Below are 11,132 nucleotides of genomic sequence, written 5' to 3'. Positions count from 1 at the left end.
CTGACTGGAGCCTGACCTTCCTGTGATCCTGGTTGTGTCAGAACTCCTCAGAGTCAAGCTGTCTCTGTAATCCAGTGATTCTGAGATCCTATGATCCTGGGCTTGTTAGATCACCTGGGAATGGGGCTTTCTCTGTGTGTTGTGGGACTGGCTGCGGAGCTTGCGCCCAAGGTCTGCTCAGGACACCGACCCAGACAGACCCAAAGGAACCAGATTCACTGGGCTGGCTGTGTTCCTGTGCACCTGGTCCCACTGGTCCCAGTTACTCCCAGTGTTGGGACAGATGGGTGTGTCAGAGCCCTTGGGAGTGGAGCTTCCTCTGGGTGTTGTGGGACTGGCTGTAGAGCTTGCGCCCAAGGTCTGCTCTGGACACCAGCCTAGACAGACCGGAAGGAACCCAAGTCACAGGGCTGGCAGAGTTCCTGTGTGCCTAATCCTGCTGGTCTCAGTTGTTCCCAGTGTTGGGACAGATTGTGGTTTCTCCTCAGCTCTGATCCTGGGTGTGTCAGAGTGCCTGGGAATGGAGCTTCCTCTGGGTGTTTTGGCTCAAGTTTTAAAACAATTATTTTAATATATTCTTAGCTGGCCATGGTATTACATGCCTTTAATCCCAGTACTTGAGGGGCAGAAGCAGGCAGATCTGAGAGTTTGAGGACAGCCTGTTCTATAGAGTAAGTTCTAGGATAGCCAGGGCTACACAGAGAAACCTTTTCTCAAAAAAAAAAAATCTTTTAATATATTCTTTATGCCTGCATGGAACTCCATAAGACCACATCTTGACTTCCCTTTAAGTCAGTGCCTTTTAAGTCCAGTTGAATCTGGACACTCAGAAAATTGGAAGCAAGAGAACTCAAAATTCTAGAACTGCAGTGGCCCTAGAAGAATAAAAACTCTAGTGTTCCTAGATCCAAATATTGAAAAACTCTGCTCTGAAATATTATGAAATAGGGAAAGAGGTGAAATTTTTCCTAGAGAAATTCTATTTTCAATATTTAAAGGTAAGTCTTCTTAATAACAAATTCTCTTCACTGGAACATTTATGAAAAAATAAAAAAGAGAAAAACATGCAAATATGTGTTTTTTATTATATTATATCATAGCCAGGTGGTGGTGTCCCATACCTTTAATCCCTGGACTCAAGATGCACATGCAGGCGGATATATGAGTTTAAGGCCAGCCTGGTCTATAGAGTGAGTTTCAGGACAACCAGGCCACACAAAGAAATCCTGTATTGAAAAAACAAAAACAAAAACAAATAACAACAACAAAAAAACAACCCCCCCAAACCAAAACATTATATCACAGAGGATCCTTTATAAGGAAACAAGGACCCAGAGGAATGTTTAAACTCAAGCATTCCTTCTTTAAAAAAAAAAAAAAAAAGGTTTATTTATTTATTTATTTATTTATTTTATGGACATGAGCACACTATAGCTGTCCTCAAACACACCAGAAGAGGGCAATCAGATCCCATTACAAATGGTTGTGAGCTACCATGTGGTTGTTGGGAATTGAACTCAGGACCTCTGGAAAAACAGTCAATGCTCTTAACCACTGAGCCATCTCTCCAGCCCAAACTCAATCATTCTTATTCTGTATTTGATAATAAGTGGAGTTCTATAGAAAAATTTACCAGGAGAAAAGGTATGAACTAAGAATGGTAAATTCAAGGAGAATTTAGGAAGGCCTGTTCAGTAGGCTCTCTCAGCGTACCCTGGCTGCACAGAGATGTGATCCTCCAAGTTTAGAGAGGACCTCTCTGATGGAAGTCAGCTTGCTTTTAATACATGGTGGCAAAACATTCTCCCAATATCTCTCAAATATCCAAGATGCCGTATTATGGGGTACCACAGCCTCAGCCAGTCACTAGCTATATGACCTCAGTCAAATTGCTTAATGTTTCTAAGCTCAGATGTTCCTTGGATGAAATGGGCACAATTAATTATTCAGATTAAATGTGTCAATGCATATTAACACATTAGCAATGTGTCCTTAGCATACTTCTTGGTTGTTAGTAATCCCCCATATAAAAAGAAGAAAATTTATCCATACTTTTAGTTATTTGATGTGCAAATTGCTATATTAAGCCCTACTCAGGAGGAAAAAGCCCATAAGTAAAAGAGCCCATCAAATAGGGAAACCCACATATACTCTTACTCGTGTGTGACTATACACCTGTGACACAGGTTGTGCAATGCTGAATCACCACCCTAAGACTAAAGGAAACTTCACTTCGACTCTTGCTGTACTTTTTTCTTTTTGCTAACTCTGAATTCTAGTACCACCATTTGAAGTTATAAATGAATGAACATGCGTTGGATGGAGTGGAATATGAAGGGTCTGTACACTGTATTACAACTTGGACTTTTCTACTTTAAAAAAAATGAAAGTCTCCATCTTGACATGTTCATTTTGCAGAGACAAATTCACTTTTAGTAGTGGCGTTGACCCATATAAATAACTCTCTTACAGAAAATATTATTCCTCACTATGACAGCTGCTAAATTCACCTGACATTCCACACAGCCTAAAGATGTCATAGATTGCCAGCTTAATGGATAGTTGGGATAGTTGGAGATGAACTAGAAAAAAGTGAGACAATTAGCAACTTACAAGATTAGTACAATACCCATTATTTTTCACAGTAACAAAACACATACATAAATGCTAGTAAGAATGAGATGCTAGGCTATATTAGAAGATCATTAGAGGATATTAGAAGATCATTTTATTAGAAGATCATTAGAAGATATTAGAAGATCATTTTAATCTGATCAAATTTAATTTTTAAAAGCCTCTTCTAACATATGTCTGTGCCTTCCGCTGAAGCATGAAAATAAATATGAGCTTTATATATACGTCCCAGGAAAGATGATGAAAAACCCAAGACAGTGTTCCATTTCAAACCTATGTCATGGACATGGCTTCAAGAAAGAAAGCCTTGAGTGAGTGGACTCTGGCAGAGCTTCCAGGATTATAGCTGTGGGAAATGTTTGATTGAAATCGACACAGACTATCACTGAAATTTAGATATGCTCTACTATCAGAAGTATATATTGAAAAGTGTTCTAAGACAGCAGTGGTTCTTCTCTACCCAGGCTCCTCCTCCCATCCAGCCCTTATGACTCTTAGATTCTTTCTAAGGAGCTGGCAGGTACAAGTTGTGGACCAGTTCTATGTAGATACAAGGGTAAACCACAATTACAATAAGATGATTTCTTTATAGGCTAATTGAAGAGTAGCAAACACTCAATTCCCTGCTGTGCATATGTACTCTTGGGTCTTGGCTTCATGCAAGTTTCATGGCTGTGACCAGTCACCTATTTTTTGTCTTGGTCTTTTCATCAATAGAAAATACAAGTTACTAGGTCTTGACATCTTCTAGAATCTAAGGTCTTATATTTTACAACTAGGTTGTAAGATCTGGAATATTTTTTCAATGTGTGCAACACTATATTAAGAGACATAATCTAAACACCTACATACTTGAAGCAGCAGAGAGGATTTGTGAATAATGGTCATAAAGCCAGCCACAGGAGACATAGGAAGAAGCAGGGAAAGTTACCCAGGAGAAAAGAAATTGAGTCTCTTTAAATAGTTTAATTAGTGTCACATGACATGTGGGATTGACTTACCCTCTTGTTATAAAATACCTTACTGTGATAGAACTCATATTAAAAGCTCTAAGTGAAAAAGAAGAGTGGTACAAGAAGGAGTTTTGAGAGATGGGTAAGTTCATGATGTTGACAGTGATAATTGTTTTATGGATATATACTTATTTCTAAATACTGTCTTCCTTCAAGTTTCTATTGCTGTAATAGAACACCATGGTCAAAAGCATGGGGAGGGAAGGATTTATGTCTCTTACATTTTCACTTCGCAGTCTATTATCTAAGTAAGTCAGGGCAAGAACTCAAACAGGGCAGGAACCTGAACGCAAGAGCTTATGCAGAAGCCCTAAAAGAGAGCTGCTCATTGGCTTACTCCTTGTGCTTTACTCAGCCTGCTTTGTGATAGCACCCAGGGCCACCTGCATCAGGGTGACACCACCCACAATAGGCTGGACCCTTCCCCATCAGTTGTCTATCAAGAAAAATGCACCACAGTCTTACTCACAAGCCAACCTGTGGAGACAGTTTTCAGTTCAGGTTCCTTTTTCTTAAATGAATTTAACTTCTGTCAAGTTGACATAAAATTATCCCTCACATACATCAAGTTGTATATATTGTGTGCCATTCATGTCTTAGTTTAATGTACATATATATTAAACTTAGTTACTTAGTTTATATATATATATATATTAATAAAATTTATATATAATATATTAAATATTATTTAACTATATATTCAATATATACATATTAAGCTATAGATATGGATATATCTGAGGTTACTGGCTACAAGTTTCAGATTTCTGTCTATACAATGCTCTTCAAACAAATAAAATGTATAGTAATAAAATGGCTGCCTTGTGAGCTTCCTGTCAGTGCTGATGTTGTAAGTCAGAGACTGCCCTAACAAAAAGCAGTAGAGCAGTTCTTCCATTAGTCAAGGCATCACACTAAAGATGGGATACTGTCGAGTCCATTCAGAGTATCTTCAAGTTGCTTTGGGCTCCATTCTCTTTTGCATAAAACAAGCAAGAACATTAACAGTATGACAGCATCCTTCATCGTCAGACACTCCTGAAAACACACACACACAATCACTGAGCAAGTCTGCAATATTTTCCAGTAATATTTTTCTCCTTCAAATTCCTATAGATTTATAGCTTGGACCACCTACCACAGTGCCAGTCAATTATATTGTGTCTTTTATTTCATACTCTATTTCTTTGATATATGAGTTACAATTGTAAACTAATGAGACTCATTTCCCTGTAAGATGGCTTGGAAGCTCAATCTCATTACATTTCATTTCCCCCTTTTTGTCAAGGACTTGAGTAATCCATACCATTAGAAGCTGTGTCTGACTTGTCTTCCTACCCCAGAATCCTGTAGCAAGGTGCTGGCTGGAGCTAAGAACTGAATGGAAGAATGGTGTGGTTGTATGGGATTTTACAGTGTTGAGAGATCAGTGCTACTCAGGGTATCACCTTTGATCTTTGGCCTGATTTTTGGATATTGGGAAATTTTCAAATTTTAAAGAATTCATCTTTTAAAAACCAGTCAGACAGGGGGCTGGAGAGATGGCTCAGCAGTTAAGACTGCCCTTCCTGAGGTCCTGAGTTCAATTCCCAGCAACCATAGGGTGGCTTATAACCTTCTGTAATGGGATTAGACGCCTTCTTCTGGTGAATCTGAAGCCTGTGACAATGTACTTACATACATAAAATAAAGTTAAAAAAAAGCAGGCAGAGAAAAAAGAAATGTCTTGAGAACAGTGCTATGGCACCTTTACCTTCCCCTAGTGTAGAAAAAGCACGGGTACCTAATCTGTGTTCTAGAGTGAGCCAAAGGTGCAGATAACCTGGCAATATTTTATCTTTTTTTTTCTGGTTCTTTTTCTATTGTTAATATGCTCAGAGTCCTCTTTACCTTTCTTAATTGTAATCCAGGTAAACACAATACTTAATACATTTTCTCCTGTTTTACATGACTTTCAGGTAAGAATGAAGAAAACTACTAGCTATTGAGTACCAACTATGTGCTAGGCTCTATAACAGATTCTTTTATACATGCATCTTAATAAATTTAGAGAGTATTTTGGCTATGTAGGTGATATTGCCATTTTATTGAGACTAAAAGCGTATTAAGTAACTTCCATATGAATAGAGCTAGTAAATGTAACTGAGGGATAGATCTGGCTGTACAGATAGAAGCATGACTAACACGTAGGAGGTTCTGGGTTTGATGGCCTGTAACACAATGAAGTGGTGATGGTGCTGTTACTGGTGGTGGAGCTGGTGTAACTGTAACTAAAAATGGTTTAATGATCAGCACCTTCCTGTGTTCTTAGAGATGTATTTAATTCTCAGGACTCAGATTTCAAGGGTTAGGCCAGTCCCAGTAGCCTGCTTCTGCTATGCCTATATCATAGTATACCATGCACTTTTTCTTCTATTGGTGTCTGATAGACCCTGTTGTATCTTTCTCTTTGGGTCTCCCTCATTGTAAGGTCCTGAAAGTTGGAGAGCATTTGCTTTTTCATCTTTGTAACATTTCCTTCTTTTAAAACCTAACAATTTTTTTTTTAATTTAGTGTTCACAGTTGTAGACCTGTGAATTTAGTCAAATATGTTTTTCATTTTACAATGTAAAACTTTTTCTGTCCTGAGCCTGTCTGCAAGTCATAGTAGAATGACTCATATTGAGCATTCTCAAGTACAAGAGTCCAATTAAGTATTTTTCATTTGTCTTAGTTTGGGTTTTATTGCCATGAAGGGACACCATGACCACAGTAACTCTTATAAAGGAAAACATTTAATTGTGGCTGGCTTAGAGTTCAGAGGTTTAGTTCATTATCATCATGGCAGGGAGCATGGTGCTAAGCCTGCATGCAGACACAGTGCTGGTGCTGGAGAAGTAGTTGAGACTTCTACATCTGGATTGGCAAGCAGCAGGAAGCAAGTGAGCCACTGGACCTGGCTTGAGCTTTTGAAACCTCAGAGCCCACCCCCAGTAGCACATTTCATTCAACAAGGCCACACCTATTCCAACAAGATTACATGTCCTAATTCTTTCAAATAATGCCACTCCCAATGAGCCTATATGGGGCCATTTCATTCAGACTACCACATTATTGGCCACCTACTTTCCAGAAGACCAGAAAATAATATTTCTAGTCATTGTACTATGGCTTTGGGACAATTATTGCACTTTCCCATATTCCTCTCTCAATACAAAGGGGTTATAGGGTACCACATTCTGATTCTGATGTAAGTATTCTTCTAAACTAGATATTGATATAAGATGAGTGTTTTGCTTAAAAGTAGAGCGCAAATGTCCCTTGGGAAGATGTTCCTGCTGATCCCTGTACCAGGAAGGGGCTGTTAGACTCTCATCTTAGGAGATGAGATGGCATGGATGGACTACAATGCAGAGTGTATTCAAAAGCCTTCTAGCTAATCCTTGTCTACAATAGTTTCTTCATATATTTACCTTCCTGAGATTTGTCACCCTAGAAGCTCAACATGCTTTCCCTTTGCCTTGTCATTTCTCTGAAAAAAAAATACTGCTCTTTGTTAAGATGCAATACAGGACCAGGACCTGCCACTACTCTGAGTGACTAACACCTAGTGCCTCCATGTGTCTGCACCCCATAGGTGTTGAACTTGTGTTGTTGTCTCTTGTTGTCCTGCCTGTGGTCGGATTTATTTGCAGAACTCCTGGCAGAGAATCTAGGTGGATAAAGGAAGGTTTTCCTCTTCTATGGATGATTTATCCACATTCCTTGTTATCATAAGGATTATTTCTTGAATAAGCACAAAATCTTTTATGATAATGTAAAAAAATTTGAGAAGTCTAGTATTATGAACTAGTTAGCACAAAAGTTGCTATTCCAAATTTTTAAACAACTATATAAGTCATATCTTTTTCTTTTTTAAAAAAATTTTTGTTGTTATTTTACTTATTTACATTTCAAATGTTATTCTCCTTCCCAGTTTCCCTCCATAAACCCTCTATCTCCTCCCCCTCCTCCTGCCTCTATGAGGGTGCTTCCCCACCTGCCCACCCACCAAATCTTTTTCTTTTTTTTTTCTTTTTTTTTTTTTTTTGGTTTTTTCGAGACAGGGTTTCTCTATATAGCTCTGGCTGTCCTGGAACTCACTCTGTAGACCAGGCTGGCCTTGAACTCAGAAATCCGCCTGCCTCTGCCTCCCAAGTGCTGGGATTAAAGGTGTGCGCCACCACCGCCCGGCCCAAATCTTTTTCTTAAGAAAATGTTCTATGATTTGATACTGAACACTTGAACATTAAATATGGTATTGTGAGCTTGTAAGGCAGAAGGGAAAAAAAATACTGAGATGATGGTGGCTCTTTTATTGCTATAAAAATGTCCAGAATCCAGTCTTCCACTTAGCTGAATGATGGTCTAGAATAGTTATTTTTCTTGGTATTGATAAAGATTCTGTCAGAAAGGTCAAGTGAAAATAAGACTAAGATAAAATGTGGGAACCTGAAGGCATGCATCGTGGATGGATCCCTGAGGAACAGTGTGGGAAACTGAAGGCATGCATGGTGGATCCCTGAGGAACAGTGTGGTAGGGACATTTGGGAAACTGAGGTCCATGACTGTCTGTTAGAAGGACTCTTATGTAGTCTTTATCAAATATACCAAAATATTATAAGTGCTTTTCTTGTTGACACTATATTTTCATTATTGTATTTACTGCTTAAAATTTATTTTGTAAGCATTAGAACCAAATCATTCAGTCCTACAATGATTTGATTCATTTTTACTTCTTTTTACTAAAATGTTTGAAGGAAGTTTTTTTTCATTTCTAGTTTATATAGGAAAAACATACTGAAGTGTTCTTTGATAACAAATCATTTGAGTTGAAATACATCTGTGCCCTTTAAAGAAAGATGATATGAATTATTATAGGCCTGATTTGGTTACATACATCTGTAGTTCTAGAACATGAAGGTAGAGGCAAGAGGACCAAGGCCAGCCTACATACAGAGAGGGTTCAAGAGCCACCTGGGATATGTTGGAAAGACTTTCCAAGAATAATTCCTGTAAGCTGAGAAGTCACTGAGTTCTTCCTCCAAACCAGAATATTGTGTTCTGAATGGTTTATGACAGTGCTTCTCACAATCGCTTTCAGTAGCACTGTCTTAATGTGAGGTGAGAATCCTGCCATGTGTGTAGAGTATTAAATACCCAGAATTTCTTCCTTAGTGTTCTATCCAACACAAGATGTCCCATCCTAGGCAGCCCAATAAAGGTTTCCTTCAAACTAAAATAGGTACATATAACACATAAACTACACACACACCCCCACATGCACACACCTAGTATCCAATAATTTTCATGGTAAAAATTGTACTTTATAAAAGTTTTTCTGGTTTTTTTAATCTGTTCTTTTATTATTTATATTTTGAGAGATAGTTTAATTATCCTACTTATCACATCCTACTTCTCTTTCCTTTAAAACACTCTTCTATATTCCTTCCTCTTTTTCAAATTCATGGCTGTTTTTATTAGTTGTTACTACATACATAAATGATTATGTACAAAGGGCCTTGCACATGTTAAGCAAGTGTTCTACCACAGATTTACATCCTTAGCCCATCCCCCCTTTTTGGTTCAGGATCTTGTTTTGTAGCCCAGTCTGGCCTTGAACTTCTCAAGTACTAGGGTTGTAGATGAGTATCACCATACCAGTTGGATGTTAATATTTCGTTTTGTTTGTTTTTATATTCTTTGCTTGAGATTTGGCAACAAATCAATGTTTTGTTAAAGAGGGTTATAGCCCCTTCTTGATTCACTAGTACCACAGTTATTCTCTCTCTATTATTTGGATTATAGGTACTAGTCTTCTGACAAGTTAAATTTCTATTTGATTACATCCAGATTTGCAGCTCTTTTGTGGTAGAGTAGGAAATGCTGACTCAAGGGGAAAGAAAGAGTGTGTGTGTGTGTGTGTGTGTGTGTGTGTGTGTGTGTGTGTGAGTGTGAGTGAGTGTGAGTGAGAGAGGGGGGAGAGGGAGAGAAAGAGAAAGAGGGAGAGGGAAGAAGGGAGGGGAGGGAGGGGGAGAGAAGAAGGAAGCATTTGGGATGCCCTCTTAGCCTCTTACTTCCTGTACCATGATAAAACTTTATATAAGATATTAGTGTCTGTTTTAAGAGATCAGCTACAAAACCAAGGGGCAGGACACTTGGACACAGGACACACTGTTAAGACAGCCTTAGGCAACTCTTCTGAAGGTAATATTATGCTTTTGCCTCCATTCTACTACAGCTGATTATTTACTTTATCTTGGAGATTTACAAATGTATGTATGTATGTATGTGTACATGTATGTATGTATGTGTGTATGTATGCATGCATGTTTGTTTGTTTTTCAAGACAGGGTTTCTTTTCCCTGTGTAGGTCTGGTTATCCTGGAACTCACTCTGTAGACCAGGCTGTCCTGGACCTCAGAGATCCTCAGCCTCCTGTATGCTGGGATTAAAGGTGTGGACCACCACTGTCCAGTTTGGAAATTTAGAAATTTTAATCTGTGCTTAATTCCTAGTGTTAGCAGCCTCATTAGGGAACAACTTATTTGATCAGAGATGGTCAAAACTATATTCTGTTTTGTCTAACATCAGAATTAGATTGGTCTGTGGCATATGAAAGTTACCTGGTTTTGAGAATTTCAACTTTAACAGTTACTATATAGCACGCAGTATTGTGCTGTAGGTTTTTGTGTTTCAACATTACATGTATATAAATGTGGCCAGCCTTCCCAGGGTGCTGTATTTCTTCTGTATACCCTGCAATTAGTACAAGGCAGTCTTTTCTTAAACACTTCAGCCTGAGGGCGTGTCGCCGAATGCTGGTGCGTGCTCTTCTGTTCACATTCTGTCATGTTATCCTAATACCTATCTTGTCTGGAGATTTCAGTAATGTGACAAGGATTGTAGCTTCCCAGTATGAACACAGGGAATAAGATCAGATCTCTGTTCTTGCTAGAAAGCAAGAGTGAATAGGGCCAACCTTTTAGCTGTTTGTCTGATTTTACTGTTAGCATCACATGTTAGGAAAAGCTACTGTCTGTGTGTTTGGGATTCAACAGCATAAACTGTCAGACTAAAGCTGATTGAAGGTGGACTGGGAGGGGAAAGCCTATCTGTCCAATGGCTCGCCATTGGCTTCTTATTACAGCATTCTCCCCCGAGACTCGCTCTGCATGCTCATTCACCTACCTCCCCCTCTGCTTGCTCCCCTTCCTTTCTTACCCCTTCATTACTGATTCACAGCTAGAGGCAGCACGGTGGCGGTGGCGGCAGCAGTAACAGGGCAGCGACAGCAGTAGCGGCAGGACTGCTTGTCAGGAATCACGGATTGCAATGAGCTCATCCTTTTCTCCTTGCAGCTTCACAACTGCCCTGGCTTCCTGGCTACAGCTACTGCTGCCTGTTCGCCTGCTCCTATACAGATTCTCTCTCTCTCTCTCTCTCTCTCTCTCTCTCTCTCTCTC

General features: G+C 39.1%; 1 protein-coding gene across 7 annotated transcripts in view; it reads left to right on the top strand.

Annotated features, from left to right (window-relative positions):
- Nucleotides 1–11,132, top strand: part of Rabgap1l (RAB GTPase activating protein 1 like) — a 723,114-nt gene that overhangs the window by 573,888 nt on the left and 138,094 nt on the right. The window lies entirely within an intron of this gene.

Source organism: Mastomys coucha, unplaced genomic scaffold (assembly GCF_008632895.1).
Source record: "Mastomys coucha isolate ucsf_1 unplaced genomic scaffold, UCSF_Mcou_1 pScaffold1, whole genome shotgun sequence".
NCBI lineage: Eukaryota > Metazoa > Chordata > Mammalia > Rodentia > Muridae > Mastomys > Mastomys coucha.
Note: the sequence above shows the minus strand (reverse complement) of the source record. Positions and strands in the feature narration are given on the sequence as shown.